Source organism: Macaca nemestrina, chromosome 17 (assembly GCF_043159975.1).
Source record: "Macaca nemestrina isolate mMacNem1 chromosome 17, mMacNem.hap1, whole genome shotgun sequence".
NCBI classification, from domain to species: domain Eukaryota; kingdom Metazoa; phylum Chordata; class Mammalia; order Primates; family Cercopithecidae; genus Macaca; species Macaca nemestrina.
The window spans coordinates 82,736,244-82,760,004 of record NC_092141.1 but is presented as its reverse complement, the minus strand read 5'-3'; the positions used below and the strand labels follow the sequence as shown (position 1 = coordinate 82,760,004).

At 47.3% G+C, this 23,761-nt stretch overlaps 2 long non-coding RNA genes across 4 annotated transcripts in view; both read left to right on the top strand.

The window, feature by feature from the left end:
* LOC105469106 (uncharacterized) overlaps positions 1-23,761 on the top strand; it is a 195,125-nt gene that overhangs the window by 119,783 nt on the left and 51,581 nt on the right. The window lies entirely within an intron of this gene.
* On the top strand, positions 1,148-20,379 carry LOC105469107 (uncharacterized). 2 transcript variants are annotated; one of them, XR_011616000.1, is made up of 4 exons: positions 1,148-4,669; positions 4,984-5,114; positions 5,560-5,753; positions 20,180-20,379. It is a non-coding gene; the product is annotated as an uncharacterized lncRNA (long non-coding RNA). The 2 variants fall into 2 exon arrangements; XR_011615999.1 differs by having other exon boundaries at positions 1,148-5,114.

The following is a 23,761-nucleotide window of genomic DNA, read 5'->3' as shown; positions in this document are numbered from 1 at the left end:
CGCACCACCATGCCCAGCTAATGTTTGTATATTTAGTAGAGACAGGGTCTCACCGTGTTGGCCAGGCTGGTCTTGAATTCCTGACCTCGTGATCCTCCCACCTCAGCCTCCCAAAGTGCTGGGATTACAGGTGTGAGCCACTGCACCCTGGCAAGCCTTTGGTTTTTATGTGGGCAGCGCCCAGAAATGGCACTCATTTTCTCCCATTTGCCCTAAACCAGTAACACCTTGTGAATCAGTCATCTACTGCTGTGTAACAAATAACCCCAGACTTGGTGTGGCCTCAAACAACAACCGTATACTCAGCCTTGATTCTGTGGGTTGCCAATTTACAGTGGGCTCGGCTGGTCTGAGATGTTCTACTGAGCTTCACTAGGTCGGCTACATTCATCTGCACGACTGCTGGGTAGGCTGGAGGCTGGTTGGCCCAGCTGGGCCATGGGCTAGTTCAGGCTTATTCACAGGTGGTCTCAGGGTTTTGCGGTCAAGAGTGGAGGCTTCATGACCTTCGAGTGGACACATTGTCACTTCTACCAGCTTCTGTTGGCCAAAGCAAGACAAATGGCCAGTTCAGATTCAAGGGGTGGTGTAGTAGTTTGAACAGTGTTCCCCAAAAATGCATGTCCATCCGGAACCTCAGAATGTGACTTTCCTTGGAAATAGGGTCTTTGCAGATGTAATTAAATTAGGGATCTCCAGGTGCAAACATCCTAGATTTAGAGTGGGCCACAAATCCAATGACTGGCATCCTTGTAAGAAGAGAAGAAGACACAGAGACAGAGAGACACAGTGAGAAAGACACACAAAGTCAGAGGCAGAGATTGGAGCAATGGAGCTGCAAGCCAAGGAAGGCCAAGGATTGACACCAGGAGAGAGACCTGGAGTGGATTCTCCCCTAGAGCCTTCAGAGAGAGCATGGCCCTGCCAAAAACTTTACTTTGGACTTATTCTGTTGTTTCAGCCACCTGCTTTATGGCAACTTGCTACAGCAGCCCTAGGAAGCTAGTACGGGAGGGAAATAGATTCCAGCTCTTGATGGGGGAAGATGCAAAGTCACATTGCAAAGGATGAGAATACAGGAAGGCAGGGGGAAGTAGAGCCTCTTTTGCAATCTTGCACCTTGGTTTACCAGTCCCCACTTTGTTCCTGGCAGGTGTCTTAAAACCGAAGAGCACCACAGAATGCCAGACACCAGACACTCACCACACGCGGTGGGTGCTATTTCTGCACCAGGCTCCAGAGAGTGCGTTCCTGGGTGCTGACGCTCCTACAGCTGCCTCCTCTGCAACAGCCTCTCTTCCCTGTACAGATTCCTCACCACATCCAGCCAAATCGCCTTCATCCCAGCAGAGGCTGCAGAAGGCAGACGGCCAGGAGACTGGGGCCGTCAATGCACTGGGTACAGCAGTAATCCTCTAGGGTCTTCAACGCCTTAGGTCCTAGTGGCCTGGGATGACCTGACCCCAGACACCCTCCCCAGAAGCAAGTCCACCCCCAGTGCGCAGGAAGGAATACACCTTTGGGTTGACTAAAACGTCATGCTGGAAAGGAAGTTTGACAGAGGAAGGTCATTCTCATTCCACAGGCACCTCAAAGACAGGGGTTTCTCTCTTGGGTGTCGGGCTGTAGCTTCCATAAAGTTTTCAGCACGTTTTCTGAATACCCAGCTGGCATCGATGCTTGGAGGTGCAAAGTGGGTTGGATGACTGAATCCTGCCCTTGAGAGCTGACACTGTCACCAAAGTTGTTGAGATGGGCTGGAGTCGCCCACTGAGCACTCAGTGACTGGTACGCCAAAGACCAAGGCCTCATAGTGGACACCATGATGAAAACAACGTACAGTTAGATGGGAGGAAAACATTCTGCTCTTCTCTGGCACAGAAGGGTGGCTATTTTTAATACTAATGTATGGCATATTTCAAAATAGCTGGAAGAGAGGACTTGGAATGTGCTCACCACAAAGACATGACAAGTATTGGAGGTGATGAATTTGCTAATTACCCTGATTTGATCCTTACACAAGCTATACATGTGTGGACACATCAGACTCTACCCCATAAATATATACAACTATATGTTCATTTTAAAAGATGGAAATGATGCAAATGTCCATCAGCTGGCGAATGGGTAAACGGAGTGTGTGTGTCTGTATAATGGGATTGCATTTGTCCATGTAAAGGAAGGAAGTGCTGATACACGCCACAGCATGTGTTGGTGGACTGCTCGGGTCCCCTGCACACCTTGCGTCCAGGCTTCCTCTTGCAGGACCAGGATCTTCCCTGCTCCTTCCACATTCCTGAAGAGTCACCCTGCGTCAGGCAGTGGATCACAGTGGCAGAGTGATGAGCTTGATAGACAAGAAGCAGCCTTCAGGGAGCTTTCACACAGTAGGGGAAATGGATGAATAACCACCACCACCACCTACTTACAGCTTGCGAAGGTGCCAAAAAGAAACTAGAAAGGTGCCCTGGGAGAAGGGGAGCTGGGGTGGGGATAGTGGGTGAGAAGGAATTGAAATCTGAGCTGGGACATAAGAAATTGTGCTATACTGAATAGTGTCACCTGCCCATTCATGTTTTCTCCAGGAACCTCAGAATATGATTTGGCTTTTGTTTTGTTTTGTTTTAAGAATCAGGGTCTTAGTGTGTTGCCCAGGCTGGTCTTGAATCCTGGCCTCAAGCAATCTTCCCATCTTGACCTCCCAAAGCGCAAGGATTACAGGCATGTGCCACCATGCCCTGCCAGAATATGATCTTATGTGCAAATAGGATCATTGTAGATGTAGTTAGTTAATGTGAGGTCATACTAGAGTGGGGTGGGCCCTTAACCCAATATGATTTGTGTCCTCACATGAAGGGGAGAAGAAACACAGCTATGCACAGAGGGAAGACAGTGAAAGCACAGACACACAGAGGGAGATGGCTATGTGACGACAGTAGCAGAGGCTGCAGCAATGCAGCTACAAGCCAGGGAACCCGGAGGATTGGTGGTGACCACCTGCATCTGGAAGAGGCAAGGAGGATGCTCTCCCACAGCCTTCAGAGGGAGCAGGCCCCTGGCAAGACCTTGACTTCAGAGTTGGGCCTCCACAATGATGAGAGAAGCCATTTCTGTTGTTTGAAGGCACCCAGTTGATGGCATTGGTTACAGCGTCCACAGGAGGCTGATGCAAGAGCGAAGAGTGTTACAGTAGAGGGAGGAGGCAGTGCAGATGCCTTCACAAGAAAGTTGCTAGGACTACTGGAGCAGCGACCAGGATACCCAAAGGAGTGGGAGCCCCACAGGCAGGTGGGGATGATCCCAGAAGAGGTTGGTGCCCAGCCATAGGGTCCTGTAGGCCATGATGTTGATGTTCGTTTTATTCTAAGAACATTGGGAAGTCATTGAAGGATTTTACAAGAAAGACGAAACATGATCTAAAGTTCATTTTTGAAAGATCGCATCAGCTGCTCTGTGAAGAGGAGTTCTGAAAGAGGCAAGAGAGGAGGCAGGACAGCCACTGTGGCTGGCAGGTCCTCAAACGATTACACAGAGTCCCCGCGTGACCCACAGTTCCACTCCTCTGTGTAGACCCACGAGAAACGAAAACATATGTTCATACAGAAACCTGTACAAAATGTTTAAAGCAGCATTATTTATAATAGCCCAAACATAGAAACTACATAAATGTCCACCAATGAATCCATACAATGAGGTAGTATTTGACCATAAAAAGGAATGAAGTGCCGATAGGACAACATGAATGAACCCTGGAACCATCATGATAAGTGAAGGAAGCCATTCACAAAAGACCACGGATTGTATGATTCCATTTAGACAAAATGCCCAGAGGAGGCAAATCTCTAGAGACAGAAAGTAGATTACTAGTTGCTTATGGCTGCAGGGGTGAGCGCTGGGGAGGGGAGATAGCTGAAGGGGACAGAGCTTCTTTTTGAGGTGATACAAGTGCTGTAAAATGGACCATAGTGACGACTGCATCTACATGGAATATACTAGCAACCATTGAATTGGATACTTTCTTTTAAAGTGAAAGCAAGCTTATTAGAGAAGTAAAGAAACAAAAGAATGGCCACTCTATAGACAGAGCAGCCTGAATTATACACTTTAAGTGGCAGAATTATATAATACATGAATTCCATTTCAATAATGCTGTTTAAAAGAAAAAAAAAAGGAGTGAAGGCTCAGAGGAGGCCACTGAGCACTCTGGTGGAAGAAAATGGTGACTTAGGCCAGGGCCACAGAAAGAGAGACAGCAAGAAGGGATGAAAACAGTGGATTGTGGAGGCCGAATAGACAACGGATGAATAGGTCAACACCTGCCGTCCATCCGCACAAGGGAATATTATTCAGCCATAAAAAGAAATGAAATGAACCTTGCTGCAACATGATGTTAAGTGAAATAAGCCAGACACAAAGGCCACATATGGAATGATGTCACTTACATGAGGTTTCTACAATAGGCAAATTCATAGAGACAGAAAGAATGGAGGTTACCAGGAACTGGGAGGAGAAAAGAATGGGACATTATTATCTCACAGTTCCAGAATTTGTTTGGGATGATTAAAAAAAAAAAAAAAAAAAGCAGCCCTGGAAATAGATCGTCAGGATGGTTGCACAATGTTTTGAATGTAAATGCCACTGAATTGTACACCTTAAAAGGGCTCAAATGGTAAATATTATGCTATGTATATTTTACCATGATGAAAATGAAGGTACAAAAGTGAGAGAGGCGGTGAGTGTAGGCCACCCTTTTAAGAAGCGATGCCATGAAGGAGAGCCAAGAAAGAGAGATGGAAGTTAGGAAGTGGTTTTTCAAAGAGCAGGTGCACAGGAAAAGATTCATTCGTGCAGGAGAGAAAGGATGAAGGAGGAGCAGGGTCCCTTGAAAGTCCACAGGCAGAAGACCAGAGCAGAACGGGAGGAGGTTGTCTTTGTGGGGAACAGAGGAGCAGAGAAACAAGGGCGTGTCTTCTGTTTACTCAGCACAGGAAGAAGCAAGGCCACTGAGACCGACAAAGATGAGGAAGAACAGGCTCCTTTTTGAAATGCACAAGCCTGTTCTTATCTAAACACCCTTGAGTAAGACAAACAAGAGTGCTACCCAAATAACAAAGGTGACTTTGGGCAGGGATGCCTGCCACCCTCTTAAGGGTTCTCTCTCCCCTACCCTAGCCTAGACTAAAGACCTCGACCTCCAGCTTCTTTCTCAGCCCCTTTCTTGGCTGGATGAGGTTACTCACCCCGTTTGAAAGCTCTACTGGCATTTCTGGCCCAAGTTCCCTCACTCTTTTAAATGGTTCTCTAATTGCTTTATTTGCATAAGCTTGCTCTCCTGGGCATCTGAACAGCCCCTAGGGCAGGGCCTGACTGCAGAGCCGGCTTCCCTTATGCCAAGGCCCTGGTGCCTGCGTCCCTCCTAGCCTTCAGCAATGAGGTTGCCTGGCCCGCGGTGGGGGTTGCCTGGATCTTGGGGATGTTTTCTCCCCGCACCCACCTGGCCCCACCAGTGAAGGGCCCCAGCTGACACTCTCTCTCTTGTTTCCTCTTTTCCTGGATCAGACCCAGCTGGAGGTCGGCAAATTCTGAAGCAGTTCTCAACCCTGGGTGCACATTTTAATCATGTTTTACAAAATACGAATGCCTGATGCCCAGCCCAGACACTGGTCTGTTTGGTGAGGCCCTGGAATGGATACGTTTAGATCTCCCATGAGACTCTGATGTGCAACAGGGTAGCAACCTCTGCTCTAAAGCAGGTGAGATTCCCCTGGGGACTTCATTAGAATCAGTGCCCAATTCCCCCACCCCCGCAGAGATTTCGCTTCTGGAAGTCCAGAGTCGAGGTCCAAGAATCTGTGCATTTTAACAATACAGCCCCCCAGGGAGCCTGATGCAGGTCCCTTGGGAAGTTCAGGGCATGGTGCAGGGGCTCTCTCTCTCCTTCCCTGTCATCCGCATCAGCTGCCCAGGTAGGTGGTACTTTCTCTGGACAGGTCTGGAGTCAGGGCTGCAGGGCTTGTTTATGCCTCAAGGTAGGGGAGTGATGTGAGGTGTACACAGAGAGAAGCCCCTGTGAGGAACGGGGACCACTCCTGCTCACCCACATCGCTGACAGCCCAGCCTGGGGCTGGCCCTGGAAGGCCAAAGAGTGAGCACGTCTGGGGGCTGGTGTTGGGTTGAGTTCAAGGGCATGGGGCTGGGGTCTCCATTCCAGATTCCTCCTCCCCTCTGTCACTTCAAGTACCATCAGAGCCACCCAGGGATTCTGTCCTGAGTCACTCTGAGGAAGAGCAGGAGAGGCTGTGCTGGGCCAGGAACATGGGGGCCTGAGCCCCTGACTCCTCCCCATTCCCCCAACTGCCCAGCTTCAAGGACTTGTCTAAACTACACGAGGCCAGGCTGGCGCTCCCAGCTTGGGCTGTCACCCCAGGTCCCATATAGAAGGTGGAGAAGGGTGAGGATGGAAGTTTGGGGCAGGTGGTCCAGGAGAGGACAGTCCTGGGCGGAGTCTGGGTCTTGGGTGCTCTAGGCAGCTCATCACCTTGAGTGTCCAGACTGTCAAGTCCCAGAGAGACAGGCAAAACCCCTAAGTGGATAAGAGTTGGCAGGAACCAGGGCAATGATTAAATCCACTTCAGATCATTTCTGTGGCTGTCTTGTCACCCAGCCCTGGCTGTGTGATTCAATAACAACTGACAGCAGGTGCAGTGAGCTGGGCTGGAAACTGCCACATCCATCCACCCTGCTCGGGGGCAGCTGCTCCCCCATCCACAATTCCCTTGTCCCAGAGGCCAGGACTGGGGCCAGGACACTGACTAGACACCCAGGCCTCCTGGCCTCTAAAAGCCACTCATGGGAGTCATCTATGACATCTGGGGAACCTCCTTGACTTCAGAGGAGGATATTGGAGCCCAAGCTAATTGATGGGTAAGCCAGGACCTGAACACAGTCCCCTGACCCCAACACCTGTGTGCACCTCTGTGTTCAAGCTGCATCCTCCCCTCAGAAGGGGACACAGTCCTAGAGAAAGTCAGACTGCTTGGATTTGAATCCAGGCTCTGCTTCAGGCCAGCTGTGTGACTCTGGACCTGTGTCTCAACTTCTCTGTGCTCCAAGTGTCCTCTCTATTAATGTGGATGATAATAGTACCTACTTCTTAGGGTTACTGTGGGGATTAAATCTGGTAATTTAATTTTTTTCTTTCTTTTGAGTCAGAGTCTCACTCTGTTGCCCAGGATGGAGTGCAGTGGTGTGATAGCTCACCGCAAACTCTGCCTCCCAGGTTTAAGCAATTCTCCTGCCTCAGCCTCCTGAGTAGCAGGGATTACAGGTGTGCAACATCATGCCCAGCCAATTGTTTTTCTATTTTTAGTAGAGATGGGGTTTCTCCATGTTGGCCAGGCAGATTTTGAACTCCTGACCTCAAGTGATCCGCCCATCTCAGTCTCCCAAAGTGCTAGGATTACAGGCATGATTTTTTTTACACCTATTTACATTAGTGCTTATCACATGTCAGATACTTTTCTAAGCACTTTATAAAAATTAAGCTATTGATAGTGACCCTGATGAGGTAGGTCCCACATTTTATACACAAGGAAACTAAGTCACAGAGAGATTAAAGTTATACAGTCAGTAAGTGGCAGAGTTGGAATTCGAGCTGGAGTCTGGTTCAAGGGTCCACCCCTGCTCTTTGCTACTTACCATGCTGATGCCCATATGCATACCAGAAAGCAGTAGGTGCTTAAATGTTTACAGCACCAGTGATCACTATTAGACCTGAGCTGCAGGAGTTGTGGCTGATGGTGGCTGCTCTGTGATCATTGTCTGGTGGGTGGGTTGCCCCCACCCCCGGGCCTTCCTCTTGCTTTTTTTCCCCTCCACTCTTGCAAGGGAAGCTGAAGCTCTGGAAATCTACAGCTATCTGCTGTGGGGGCTGCCTGAGCAGGTGGCAGGGCTGTTCTCTTCTTTTCCACAGAGGATCTGATTCACGGTGGGCCCCTCATGGCTACTCCTGTCCTCCTTGGCTACCACTCACACCCCTGCAGCCCTCCCCCGGATCTTCTCAAAGGCATGTGAGATGGTTTGCAAAAACACCCTCAACCCCAAAGAATAATCTAACCGTAAAATGTTTAAGGCTGGGCACAGTGGCTCACACCTGTAATCCCAGCATTTTGGGAGGCCGAGGCAGGCAGATCACTTGAAGCCAGGAGTTCAAGACCAGCCTGGCCAACATGGCAAAACCCTGTCTCTACTAAAATACAAAAGTTATCCAGGTGTGGTGGCGGGTGCCTGTAATCTCAGCTACTCCAAAGGCTGAGGCAGGAGAATTGCTTGAACCTGGGAGGCAGAGTTGCAGTGAGCCAAAATCGCACCACTGCACTCCAGCCTCGGTGACAGAGCAAGACTCCCTCTCAAAAATAAAAATAAAAATAAAATGCTTAAGAAAAATGAAACAAAACAAAAGCAATATCATTGAAATAAACGGCAGGAGGCTGCTTATTGAGGGGGTGTGGGAGAGTTGGGGTGAGAACTGGAGCTGGAGGGAGAGAAGATCATCTCCAGGATCTGTTCCTCGGATGGAGCCCCGTGTGCACCCCTCTTTCCCAGAGCAGCCCTCTACAGATAAAGTGTCACAGGAAGCAGAAAACCACAGATTCAGTCCTGGGGGCTACCAGCCTGGGGGACTCAAGCTTCCTGCTCCTCCTCTTAATTACTGTGTGCTTGAAAACCCTCCTGGCATATTGACCCTCCCAAGAAGCGGTAGGAAGGGGGAGGACTCAGGGCCTCCCAGACAGTCCACTGAGCCCTTCTCCTTTATTCCCTGATGGTCAAAAGTGAGGGTTTTTTTTTTTCCTCCATGAAGGAAGGGTAAGCCTGCCACTTCAGATTCTCAGCAGACACTGCCCTCTCAGTGTTCTGACCTGAACGCTCTTGGAGGAGCCGTGTATATCAGAGTGATTGCAAGCCTGAGTACCGAGGACAGGGCACCCAAGGGACCCCAGGGGCCAGCAGAGAGCTCTTTCCAGCTTCCTGGGTGGGCATCCCGGCCAGTCCCACAGGCCCTTGTTTAATGGTCTGCTGTTGCTGTCTTGAAATTTTAAATCATTTTTCACAAGAAATACAACATTTTCATTCTGTGCTGCCCTGCCAAGTGAGGTGGCTGCTTCTGCCTGGGGGTGTCCGTGTCCCATGGACATAAGGCACTGAAATTAAGGGGCTCCTTTCTCCTCCCTCCTGGCATTTTTCACAGCAGGGTTCTCAACCACAGCAGTGGTGACACTTTGAGCTGGATTATTCTTTGTGGCGGGGGCTGTCCCGGGCCTTGCCAGATGTTTAGCAGCACTCCTGGCACCTACCCACTAGACATCATTAGCACCCACCCTCTCAGATGTGACAATCAGAAATGTGTCCAGACATATCCAGATGTCCCTTACGAGGAAGGCAGAATCGCCCTGGCTTTGCAGACTCCAGCTGCAACCCCTGCTGCAAGGGATGGAGGAGGTGAGCTTTTCTTCCAGACTGACATAGAAAATTCCTTGGCAGGCCTTGTCCTGGGTTCACTCGGACACCACCAAAATAAGGAAATAGCTGAAGAAGAAGGCCAGAGCTTCTGAATGAAGAGAAAACCTACCAAATTTGGGTGGGGGGGGGGGGACAGACTCTGAGGAATATTCCATAAGGTTGGGAGGGAGGTGGACAGGTGGATCCCAGACACCTGGACTCCTTGATGGAGCCAAGTCTAGCTCCCCTTCGCAGCTTCTGAGCATGCCTCCTGGCCTCCTCTTTACACTCCTCCATCAAGAGGGCAGATGGGAAACCACCAGGCTTGGGATCAGAAGACCCAGGTTTAAATTTCACCCACCCACTATATGACCCTAAGCCAGTTTCATCACCTTTCTGAGCCTGTTTTCTCATCCACAAAATAAAGCTAACCACACCTACCTCAGGAGTCACAAGATGAAAGAAAAAGTGTGTAAAGCCCCTGGCAGGTGCTCAGTATCAGCAACTACTATGCTTTTTTCTAACCAACTCTGAGCAAATCCCTGACCCCCTGGAACCCTCATTTATCCTCACCTGGGCCACAGAAAAAATAGCTGACTGGCTTCTTTTCCCCACCCAAGGAGACAGACACAGCCTGGAGATAAGACTGAAGTGAAGAGCCAGGTGCGGTGGCTCACACCTGTAATCCCAGCACTTTGGGAGGCCGAGGTGGGCAGATCACCTGAGGTCGGGAGTTGGAGACAAGCCTGGCTAAGATGGCGAAACCCTGTCTCCACTAAACACAATTAGCAGGGCTTGGTGGCAGGTGCCTATAATCCCGGCTACTTGAGAGGCTGAGGGAGGAGAATCACTTTAACCTGGGAGGCGGAGGTTGCAGTGAGCCAAGATGGCACCACTGTACTCCAGCCTGGACGACAGAGTGACTCCGTCTCAAAGAAAAAAAAATAAGATTGAAATGAAGAGCAAAGAGTGCGCCTGAGAAGAGGCGACCATCTCGTGCTTTCGTGAGTAATTATAAATGTTATTTGGTCTCCGGTGATACTGCCGTGAAAGAACCTTGACAAAATGAGCTTCAAAGGTGCCGTGTTCCCCAGATGTTTCCTCCCAAGTCCCACATCCTAGCATCTCAATCCCCATTAAGGAGCATCTGTGGCTGTGGGCAAGGCCAGGCCCGCTCTCTCCTTGAAAGAGAGCAAATCCTCTCTCAGAAATTTGATTTTAATTGCGACTGTTCTTATTCATCTTGAAATTCATTTGAGGCCGTAAATCCACTCATCCTACCTCACTCTCTTCATTCTATTTGGTTTAAAGTGATGGAGAAAAAAAAATCATACTTCGCTGTAGGTAAAAGGAATTGAGGTTTGAAACCTGGGCAAGGGTTGGCTCGCGCAGGGGAGGGGCCTGAGACTTGTGCGTTAAGGCAATTGTGTGTCCAAGTTTGAAACCTGGACAAGAGTTGGTTCATGCAGGGCAGGGGCCTGGGAATTGTGTGTTAAGGGCTCCAGCACTGCATTAAAGTTCTCTTATAAGCTCGGCGTCTCCTTCTGATACTGCTGGGAATCTAAGAGGCATAGCTATGCCCTTGAGGAGGTGACAATCTAAAGTTTTCAGGGGACAGATGCTGACCAGTTCTCCAACTCCATATAGAGCTGAGCAGGAGAGAATCTTCCAGACAGGTACACTGGACTGAAGAAGCTTTGCTCCTATACATTTTAGAGCTAGCAGAACTCTTCTGCCTGAAATATCCTTCCCCACAGCCACTCACCCCTTTGTTTGTAAAAATAACTCTTTTTTATTCTTCAAAACCCTGAGGATGAGCCACCTCCTTTGGGAAGACTTCCTGGAATATTCCCAAGGGCTGAGTGAACCTTCTCCTTTTATTGGCTCACTCACTGTACTGCATTTACTTATCTATGTGTCTTGTGACTATTGCTCTATTCATGTTTGAGTTCCTAGGGGACAGGGGCTTTGCCTCCCTTGTACCTTTGATTTTTATCTGGTTATTGGATTTAGCTATCATGCCACTTAGAGATGGGGACCTGGACCAATGGCTTCTGGAGGTCCTTGCCTTCTCTTGGAGTTTCAGAATTGCTCTTTCGCCCCAAGATGAATACTTTGTCCATTTAGTAGGGAAAGTGGAAAGATAATTTCCTGACCTTAATATGCAAGCTGAGATATTCTCAGCCCTTAATGATCAAAGGGCTGCCCTGGCCTCCCTAGACACAGGAGTCTCAGGGAAGACTTCTGTAGCTCCCAGGTTTAGTAAATGGCTTTAGACCTTGCGATAGCCCAGGCCTCCGTAATTTAATTTTACACGTTAATCTGAACGGGAGCTCTGCGAAGCGCTTCCTTTGAGCCCTGCAGGGCTAATTCAGCAAAGCAGCAGTTAGGACGCTGCCGCGGTGTAAATGGAAATAGAATGGCCGCGACCTGCTGGCTGGGCATTGAAAACGGCCATATGCTAATGAGGGTACCCTGCTGACTTAAGGGGCATTGTGGAAACATCCCATGTCCCGTCACTGGGTTGCTGCCCCACGTGGGGTTTCACTGGATCAGTCCCTCTGTTTCCAGGACCATGTGCGGTGATGCCAGCAGGGATCTTAACGGTTCAGTCTTAATTGGTTCAGGCTGATTTGATGACTCACCACAACCCTAATATCAAAATGAGTGGGTGTAATGCTAGTGAGCTCCAGCATCCCCGGGTCTTCAAAAGTATGGACTGTGTTAAGAGACAGTGGAGGAAGGCTGTCCACGACACCCACCGTGATGAGGTTAAACCTGTCTCTATGTGGTTGAAGCCCATAATTCTTAGAACTTTCCTTGATTATAGTCTCACCCTACAACTCCTTCCAGAGTCCCTAAAGACCTAAGCAGGTTATTCCTTCCTGAAAAAGCAGTTGTTTTACAAGCTGTCAGCTAGGGAGTAGGCAGAAAGAGCTATTATTTGAGCACCAAGCCACGCTTTCTCAGACTCTCACATACTAGGGGGTCACCTGGGCACCTTGTTAGATGCAGATTCTGAATCAGTACGTCTGTGGTATCCTGGGTTTTGCAATTGTTGTTTTATTATTTTTATTTTTTAGCAAGAGCCTTGCTCTGTCACCCAGGCCGGAGTGCAGTGGAGCAATCACGGCTCACTGCAGCCTCAACCTCGTGGGCTCCCAAGTAGCTGTGACTACAGGTGTGTGCCACCATGCCCACGTAACTTTTTGTATATTTTTGTAGAGATGGGGTTTCATCATGTTGCCCAGGCTGGTCTTGTTTGGGCTCAAGTGATCTGCCCTCTTTGGCCTCCCAAAGTCCTAGTGATGGCAGTGGCAGGCCGTCTGGTGCCGCTGCTAGCTGCCATCACACTGGCCGCTGCAGGGAGGACACAAGGAGGAAGCAAACAGCCCTGCCCAGCAACCTGCCACCCTGGGACCTCTGCGATGGGGCCAGGCCCGGTTGTGGGCTGGGTAGGGAGAGCTCCAGGCTGCCCCTGAGCATCACGGCCACAGGGGGCATTTGCAGCAACGTCGCCCCTGCCTGGATGTTGACCCAGACCCAGTGAGGACCTGGAGCCCCCTGCCCAGGCTGCATGGGGGCACAGCTCAGTGCTGTGCTCCACAGAGCTCGTGGGAGCTGGGCACAAGTGGGACCCCTGCCCCTTCCAAGTTGGTGGGGCGGGAGCTCCCAAGGTGCAAACTGCAGCCACTCAAGCCACAGTTGCAACTCAGGCACCCCTGTGCTCTTGGGAGCTGAGAGTAGGCCAGAGCCCCACCCTCCTGGGCAGGGCTGCAGCTGCCCAAGTCATGGCTGTGGATCTGGGCCTCAAACTCCATGGAGCAGGCGGGATCCCCATGCCCCTGAGCACAGCTGCAGTCATCCAAACCAGGGTTGCAGAGCCAGGCATCCTTGCACTCTTGGGGGGCCTGGGAAGGCCCCCCTTGCCCCTGCAGACTTGGAGGTTCCTGCTCCCACTGCCTGGCTCTCCCCACTCCAGGTTCCTGCTCTGATCTTGGAGCAAGTTTTGGGGCCAAGCCTGGGCATTGTCACAGCCTGGCTGGGTATACACAGGTTTGGGGAAGTGCTGACATGCCAGCCCCCTGCTGCGTCGGCCCCCTCCAAACGTTGGGCACCGAGGAATGTGGGGGTGGGGGAAGTTGAAGGGGGGTTGAAGGTGGCTGGGTGCTGGCCTGCAGGTGCCCCTTGGTGCCAACAGCCTGAGCACCATGGATGGCCATGGAATCCATGGTGGAAAGGCGTGGGTCCCCACTGAAGCCCTACCTTCAGGCCAGAGCAGGCCTGAAGCCTGGGGGCCGGGCTGCCAGTCCTGTTGAATAGAGGGGGAATTATAGTGCTTTCTCCTGGGCCTGCCCGTGGACCAATCCACGTGCACTTCACCCCTCTGAGGCCCATACAAGACCTGGGCTCAGCCAGAGGATAGAGAGACAATGGGATAACCAGCTGCAGAGAGGAGCTACCCTTTCTACTGAGAGCTGCAGACATCGGGACAACCAGTTGCAGAGAGGAGCTACCCTCTCCAGGGCCTCCTCTCTGCTGAGAGCTGAACACTCAACAGGACACCCTGCTGACAGAGAAGAGCTACCCACTGCGAGTCTCCTCTGAGCTGTTGTAAGACACAATAAAGTTCCTCTTCATCTTGCTCACCTTCCACTTCTCTGTGTACCTCATTCTTCCTGGACACAGGACAATAACTCAGGCAAAGGCACCACCAGCCACAGAGGTTTCTGGCCAGAAAAGCGATACCCTAAAGATCCCATAATACTAGGATTACAGGCATGAGACTCTGCGCCCAGCAGGTTTTGCGTTTTTAACAGTCTCCTTAGTCAAATGCCATTCTTGAGTGGTAAGAATCTATCAGCATCACCCTATCCCACTGTCATCACCTATCCACCCTCAAAAAGCACTATAATTCCCCCTCTGTTCAATGCTATGAGGAGGGAAAGGGACTAGCTTTTCAGGAGCACCTGTTACCTGGCAAGTAGAGTGGTCAACAACCATGCAGAATGTACCTGCTCAGGACTTTGGACAAGAAGGTCATAGATCAAAACCTGGTGTTTGTCACCTTTTAGCAAGTAGGGAATTGGAGGCTACAAAGGTTAAGGGGAGGGAGGCCCAAGGGAGGAGAGGGTCGATCATGGGGTGATATGTGATAGGAGTGGCCTCAAAAAGATACAACAGCCTTTCAGTAGTTCTGTGTTTGGAGGATGGGCCCTCTTATTTGATTCTTCCCACTGTTCAGAAATGTGACCTTTGATTCTGGGGCCTTAGGGGAGGTGCCCGGCTTTGGTGTCTGTGTAGACTTTGAGGCTGGTGGTGAGGAAGCACACTCTTGCTCCAGTTAAAAACATTTTTTCAAGCCCAAATTTAGTGTGCATAGGAATCAGTTTAGGGTGGTAGTTCATGTTCAGATTTCCAGGCTCCACTCGCAGGAACTCTGACTTGGTGTGTCTGGAGTGGGTCTGAGGACCATCTGAATGTCAAGCAAAACAGCTTCATTCTGATATTCAGGTGATCCTGATGGAGGGGACACATGGGTCTCTCTTGGAGAAAGCTCTGCCCCGTGTGTTTAGATTAAGAAAGACAGATATCTAATGCAGCCACAAGGACCAGAGCAACCTCAGAAACCCTCATCATCAGAAAGTAGAGCCTTTATTGAGTTTTTACTTATAATGAACATTATGCAACTGAGACATTCTCTCTGTCCTCCAAAACACGTGGCCATTAGCTCATATTTGGAGAATATAACAGAATAAAATTATTACAACCATTTGGGTACAGAGGAAGTAAGTTTTCTTAAGCATCATACCATGTGGAAGACTAACTAGGTACCAGTGTGTGGAATCTCATTTATTCCTCTTTCAGCCCAAATCGTTCAACATTATTATTATTCTCATTTTCGAGTTGAAAAAACACAAGCGTAGTGAGGTTGATCAATTTGTCCACAGTTGCACATGTAGGGCGCAGCAGGGACTGAAACCTTCTAACTTATGTTCTTGCCACAATGTCTTCTGGCCGCATTTAACCACTGTACAGACCCACTGTCAACACTTGGACCCATTTGCCCAGACTGTTTAAATCTAGCCTCCGGCAGGAAGGCCCACGAGGCAATGAGAGGCCACAGTGTTCTGTGGTCTCTTGCATGTATGCATTCATTTGCCCACTCAACAGATATTAATACCAATCACCTCGTTAGACATTGGGGGCATCCCAGGAAAGATGACAAAGCGGGGCCCTCTCCTCCTCTCCCCTGGTTCCCCTCTTTGGCTGTGCCTAGTTTGAACTATGAATTCCTGGCTGGGCACAGTGGCTCACGCTTATAATCCCAGCACTTTGGGAGGCTGAGATGGACACATCACTTGAGGTCAGGAGTTTGAGACCAGCCTGGACAACATGGTGAAACCCTGTCTCTACCAAAAATATAAAAAATTAGCCAGGTGTGGTGGTGCATGCCTGTAATCCCAGCTATTCGGGAGGCTGAGGCAGGAGAATTACTTTAAAAAAAGAAAAAAGAAAAAAAGAACTATGAACTCTTGCATGGCACAAGGGCCTTGCCAAAACTATGCTAAGAAACTTGATTGTCTTTAGCTTGGCTTCCATCTGCACTAGGGCATGTTCTTAAAGGTGACCCCAGCCCCTGATTTTTAACAAGTGCCATTTAACAAGTATCTGGTACTCTTTTTTTTTCCCTTCTTTTTTTTTTTTTTTTTTTTTTTTTGAGACATGGTCTCACTCTGTCACCCAGGCTGGAGTGCAGTGGTGCAATCCTCGCCTCAACCTCCTAGGCTCCAAAAATTCTCCCAACTCAGCCTCCTGAGTAGCTGGGACCACAGGTGCTATGCCATCATGCCCAATTAATTTGTAATTTTTTGTTGTTGTTGTTGTTGTAGAGACTGGGTTTCTATTCTCCCCTTGTGTTGCCCAGACTGGTCTTAAACTCCTAGGCTCAAGTGATGTTCCTGACTCAGTCTCCCAAAGGTCTGGGATTACAGGCGTGAGCTACTGTATCTGGCCTGATGCTGTTTTTCTTTGATGCTGGCATCCTTCAGAACGCAGGGATGAGATTAGAAAGGACTCTGGAAAGTAGATATGGTTTGGACTCCATGGTAAGGAGTTAGGACTTTATCCTCTTGCCAGTTAGGGAATAATTCCGCCTGTGAAGCCACGTGGAATGAGATAACCCAGTAACTCTCTGCATAGGAACAAGAGCCAGCAGACCCTGCCTTTTGTTCTCTTCTGGGTTAAACACCCTGGTTTCCAATAATTCTCCAGACTGAGCCCCTCTCCATTCTGGTTGCCTCCTCTGGATTGAATGTGCTATAATGATTGATGAAAATATTCATTGTCCTGTTAAAATGTACTTCTTGAATGTTACTTTTATGTGTTGAGATTAAAGCTATCCTCTGATTCATTCGACCCTTATAAAGACGGGAGTCTGTATCAGAACACATATGTATTGCCGTTCTTGTGAATAGTCACTGCACTCCAGCCTGGGCAACATAGTGAGACCCCATCCCTAAAAAAGAAAGGAAAAGAAAACACATGTATTGACCCAAATATGAAAACTGGCTCACTGCTGGTCATGGACCTCACTCCCTGGCTCTAGCATCTGAGTGACCTCGAACTGGCTCTCTATCCAAGAGGCCCAGCTGAGTTGTCAGAAGGCTTCTCTGAATTTTCCCATACTGAGGCTTGTGAGAAACAGCCTGTTTTCTTTTGGGTCTTCTGGAATGTGAGGTGATCCTCACGACCATATTCCCCAGCAAGCGAAAAGAGCTCATTTGCAAGAGAAGAACAGGAAGCCAAGAGGCAAACAAAGCTGAACTGAGAGATGGGGAAGAATCCTGATTTAGTTTTTAAAAAGCCAATTTATTTTATCTTTTTAATTGACAAGTAATTGGACATATTCATGGGGTACACAGTGATGTGTCTATACAGATAATGTATGGTGATCAGATCAAGGTAATTAGCGTATCCATCATCTCAAACGTTTATTATGTTTGTGCTGGGAACATTCAATATTCTCCTTCTAGCTATTTGAAACTATATATTATTATTAACTGTAGTCATCCTATGGTGCTATAGAACAGGGGTCCCAGTGGTCCATGGCCTGTTAGGACCAGGCCGCCCACAGGAGATGGGTGGTGGACAAGCGAGCGTTACCGCCTGAGCTCTGCCTCCTGTCAGTTCAGCAGCGGTATTAGATTCTCATAGCAGCACAAACCCTACTGTGAACTGCGCATGTGAAGGATCTAGTTTACGCGCTCCTTAGAAGAATCTAATGGTAAATGTAATGCACTTGAATCATCCCCAAACCATCCCCATCCCCACTCCAGTCCGTGGAAAAATTATCTTCCATGAAACCCGTCCCTGGTGCCAAAAAGGCCGGGGACCGCTGCTCTAGAGTACTAGAACTCACTCCTCCTATCTACTTGTAATTTTGTATCCTTTGTCAAATCGCTCTCTATCCCTCCCTTTGCCTTTCCAAATCTTGTTTGAAACAGTAACAGCTGCTTTTCACCTAAGCAATACCGACGCTTTCTGATGCCCACCGATTTAGGTGGGCGGTGGAGAGAGCATGTTACCAAGGTGGGCCGTGAAAAACCTTCTTTAGAGAACGAAAAGATGAATTCTGTACTGGGAAGTATGTTCAGCAGGGCTTTCTGCTCTTGATGATAGCCACTGTTGTCCCTGGATGGAGACTACGAGGAAGGGGTGAGTTTTTCTTTACTGAGATGAATAGTTTAGCAGGAAAGTGACCATTTCCGAAATCTCAAGGTAGTAGAGATAAGAACCTACTCTCAAAGGGTGGTAAAAGGTTTGCATGAGTTACAAACATGTTCTGTATAACCACAGGTTATATCTGAGTCCCTTAACCCTGTCTGCACATTCGAACCACCTAGGAAGCTTTGTTTTTTGAGCCCCTTCCCTTACCAGGCAGATGTAATTGGTTTGGGGTGGGGCCTCAGCATTGAATATTTTAAAAGCTCCCCAGGTGATTCTCACATGTAGTCAAGGTTAAGATTAAACCAGCAGTTCTCTGACTTCAGCATGAATCAAATTCACCTGGAGGGCTTGTTCGAGCAACTGCTGGGCTCCACCCTAGAGTGTCTGAGGAGGCAGCAGGTTTCTGGAGGTCCCGAGAATTTGCATTTCTGACACGTTCTGGGTTGACTCTGCCTTTCTGAGAACCACTAGCTTTAACTCTGATTGATGAGTCAAGCATTCGTTTAAAAAGTACACAGATATCTTTATTTCTTTAAATATTGCTTTAATTAACTACCACTAGTGACAGTAATTCATAATTCTAGAATCTTTTTTGCTTTAATAAAATGTTATAAACTGTTATAGCTTCTACTTTGTAAGAAAGGATAGCTGGTGGGGGTGGGGGGGTGGCGCACAGGATTAATTTTTCTGTTAGCCCTGCTCACGGACTGACTTGGCTCCTTAGCCCACTGAGCCTAAGGAAGTCTCTGCTTGCCCAAATTTCAGACAAAATACCAAACAGAAAACCTTTCTTTCTTTCTTTATAAATGTAGGGGGTACAAGTGCAGTCTTGTTACACGAATATATTGCTTAGTGGTAAAGTCTGTGCTTTTAGTGTAACCATCGTCCTGAATACTATACATCGTACCCATTAAATAATTTCTCATCCCTCACCCCCTTTGTCCTCCCGCCCTCTGAGCTTCCAGTGTCTATTATTCTACAGTATATGTCCGTGTGCACACGTTATTTTGCTCAAACAGGAAACATTTCTGAGTGTTGGTCTTATAAATCAACCTCTAGTATTGAAAAGATGAACATTCATAAAAACACATTCAGTGAACATTTGCTGTTGTTTATCTGTCCAGCACGTGTCTAGTCCCTTCCTAAGTGGCCAGGTTTTCCCATTGTGATGCCTGGTGAACGTGAACGGCAGAAGGAAGGTACTTAAAGGGGCCCAACATTCCCATTCTGCCGCGACAAATAGGTTGAGGACACACAGCTGGGTCAATCAATTCAACACTCTGAGCCAGCCTTGAGTATGGAAGGAGTGACACGGAGTTATGGGGTGAGCTGGGTGAGTCGCTGCCACAGCATGGCTGAGAGTCCTGGGGCTCAGATGGAAGCAGGGCCCACCAGCAGTCGCACCCTGGCCACTTCATTTTCATTGCAAGACTTCCTTTGGTTCCTGTTCATTTTCCCAGACTGGTTCACCACCCGCCATGTCCATTCTGTGAGCACTCCTGCTTTCTTTCTGAAGCAATCTCTTTCTGCACAAGTTAGCCAAGTTTGGCTTTTGTGGCTTGATACTTTAATGTGGCTTGCTACCCATTTACACACCAAAAAGGTTCCTGATGGGTGAATGCCCATCAGGAACTTTCAGATGACCATGTCATGGGGGAACAGAGGCAAGGGGTAAGGAAGAAACTGAAGGATACTTGCCATTGCTGCGGAGGAAAGCCAGATGCGGGAAGTCAAGAGGTGGATAGAAGAGCCTGGCCGAAGAGCAGGGACCAGCATTGGCCATGCAGGGAGGAAGTAGCACAGCAGCAAGTGGGCAGAGGGTGGTATCCAAAGAGCTACTCGTGGCTGGGCCTTCCCCAAAGTGACAGCTGTGCCAGGTGGAACATTTTATTGTTGGGTTATCAACAATGATGGTTTAATTAAATCATTCCTGCTTTTTCTTTCTCCCTAGGCTGGTAGGAGGATTAGCTCTTTCCCTGTTTCCGATGTTGGTTAAATATTGACAAGAATTCACAAGAAGGCTGAGAGAGAGAGATGCTATCACCATATTTCATAGAATCTAAGACGCCACCAACTGCAAGGTGCACCACTATTTTATATACCAAGAAAGAAAAAAAACCTGCCAAATAAATTACGACATTGATTGTAAAATATGTCCAATTTCTGGAATACTAAAACAGGAAAACACTGTCTTAGAATCAATAAAATATGGTAATAATAACAATAATTATAATAAAATATGAATCTCAGCTCTTGCTTATTAAACCCTATGCCAAACTCTTTACCTCTGTTTTCTCATTGAATCTCTCAAGAACCCTTATGTGACAGGTGCTATTATGAATCAGAAAAAGTGAAGCTTAAAAATATGAGTAAATTGGTCCCACAGCTGATAAGTGATGGGTGTTGAACTTTGGACTTTCTGGATCCTTTAGAGTGAGCTGAAGGAAGACTCAGAGCAGAGACAGGAAGAATCTTGTCTCATCGTATGTTGCTAGAAACTCAGATCCTCAATAAATAATTGAATGAAATGGCTGGTCCAAACAGGTAAAAGACTTTCAATTGAGGTTTCACAGTGAAATAGACCCTGTTTACATCTGCTGTGCACTTGTTTCAAAAATCTACGTACAAGGCAATACATGAACACCATTGTCCTTTTGAAAAATTAAAGCACTATAATTAAGGCTAAAGGCCCATTATCCCCTTACCTTTCTCTGAGTAGGTAAGGATGGATTTCCTCATCTCTATCCAGAGGCAAATAGTACAGCCATTTTAATTTCTATCCTTCTGGATGTTTCTATGCACTCACACACATATATGGGAATGCATGTATTTTCATGCATTTGGAAAGCATGTGGTATTGTACTATAGGGTGGACCCATTTTTTAAAAACTAAACTTATTGAGATACAATTTACATATAACAAAATGTACTCAGTTTGATCAATTTTGACAAATATATACATTCATCTAACTACAGTGCCAATAAAGTCACAGAACCACACAAAGTGTCCTCATGACTATTTATAGCCAATCCCCACTCCCATCAGCAGCCCTGGCAACCTTTGATCCGCTGTCCGTCAGCACAGATAGTTTTGCCTTTTCTAGAATGTCATATAAATGGAATCATACAGTATGTACTCTTCAGTGTCTGGTATCTTTCACTCAGCATAATGTTTTTGAGGTTCATGTCATTGTTGCACATATCAGTAATCCATCCTCTTCTATTGCTGATTGGAGTTCCACTGTATGAGTATGCCACAATTTGTTTATCCATTCTCCTGTTGATAGACATCTGGGTTCCTAGTTTGAGGCTTTTAAAAATAAAATTCTTATGAACATTAGCATACAAGTCCTTGAACACACATTTTCACTTCTCTTAGGTAAATATGTAGAAGTAGAATTATTGGGTCATACGTGAAGTATATACTTAGCTTTATAAGAAACTCCCAGATTGTTTCCCAAAGTGATTGGACCACTTTACATTGCCACCATCCATACGTGAGAGTTCAAGTTGCCCCTTCTTCTCACCAACTCTCGGTATGGATAGTATTTTAAATTTTATGCTAATAGGTACATAATGTGATACCTCGTTGTGGTTTTAATTTACATTTCCCCTGATGCTATAGACTGAATATTTGTGAATTCATATGGTGAAACCTAATCACCAAGATCATACTAGGAGGTGGGGCCTTTGGGAGGTGATTTGGGTGGGTAGGGCCCTCATGAATAAGATTAGTGCCCTTGTTCCTACCACCATATGAAGACACAGCTAGAAGATGGCCCTCTAGGAACCAGGAAGTGAGCCCTCAGCAAACACCAAACCTGCCAGTGCTTTGATCTTAGACTTCACAACCTCTAGAACTATGAGAAATACATTTATATTTTTTTACAAGCCATCCAGTCTATGGAATTCTCTTATAGCAGCCCATATGAACTAAGACATCTAATGACTAATAATGTTGAAAATCTTGTCATATGTTTCTTTTTTTTTTTTGGTTAAGTGTTTGTTTAAATATTTTCTTTTTTCTTCCCATTGAATTGTTTGTCTTATTAAATTGTAAGAATTCTTTATATGTTCTGGATACAATTATTTGGTGAGACATGCAGGTTATAAATATTTTCTCCCAGTTTGTGGCTTGCCTTTTCATTTTATTATGTGTTTTTGAATAGCGGAATTTCTACATTTCTGTAAAGTATAACTTATCAATTTTTTTCATGTTTTTTGTGTCCTAAGAAATTTTTGCCTATCCTAAGTTTACAAAATGTTCTTGTATGTTTTATTCCAGAAGTTTTATGGTTTTAGATTTTATGTCTGATCCATTGTAAGTTGCAATGGACATAAAAAGATGACAGATTCTGACTCTGTCTGCAAGGAGTTCATGGCTTAGTGTGGGAAATACACAAGCTGATCGACAATTATAACATGGTGTGAAAAGCGCTAGATAGAGATGTGCATACATGCACCACTTCCTTTAATTTAATCACACAAATGCAAGTGATTGCTAACATTACAAGTTACAATCTTCTTGGTGCCAATTTCACAGTGTGTGGTGTGAGGTAACGGTCAGAGTTTATTTGATTAGGGCTATTGCATTTCACTTTCCAACTACTCCTACTGGTTTCTAAATTTGCCATCCAAACCAGGGCCATCCATGTTGACAAATTGGGCTGCCACTTTTCAATCCTCATTTGATCTCTCTGCAGAACTCTACCTCATGTATCACTCTCTCCTGGACCATCTCTCTCTTCACCTGCAGGGCAGTATGTTCCTTTGTCTTTCCTCCCACCTCCTTCTCTTTGCCTGGCATCTGCCCCCACCAGAGTGCAACCTATGTGCACCTCATCTCTTTCTCTCTTTCTCTCTCTCCAGGTATTCTCCTCCTATCTTATGATCTTATATCCCATCCAGATGCCAAGGACACCCAAGTATATCCCATCACCAGTCTATATTGTTCTTGAACTCCAAAATTGTTGTCAAAATCCATCCAGCTCCATGTTGTTACCTAGCGGTCATCTCAAGCTTGACATGTGTAAGGAAGAACCCTTAATTCCACCCTTCCCATATTTGTGGCTCCCCCACATCCTGCATCTCAGTACATGCGACACATCTCCTGGTTGATCAGGACTCTTTGGCTGAAGAACATGAGTCAGGCAGGTTAATTCTGAGCATGCACAAGTCCAAGGAAAGGGGATGAGGTCTCCCTGATTCTGCCTACTCCCATTCATCACAATCTGTTATGATGATGCCCTGTGTACGATGATGAGGAAAAAGACTCCTAGACCTTAGTATCGGGAGAACCTGCTCCCGATGGTTACATGAGTTCTTTTCTATTTCCTAAGTGTCTCGGCTGGGTTGAGAAATAAAGGGAAAGAGCACAAGAGAGAGAAATTTAAAGCTGGGTGTCTGGGGGAGACATCACATGTCGGCAGGGTCCATGATGTTCTCCGAGCCATAAAACCAGCAAGTTTTTATTAGTGATTTTCAAAAGGGGAGGGAGTGCACAAATAGGGTGTGGGTCACAGAGATCACCTAC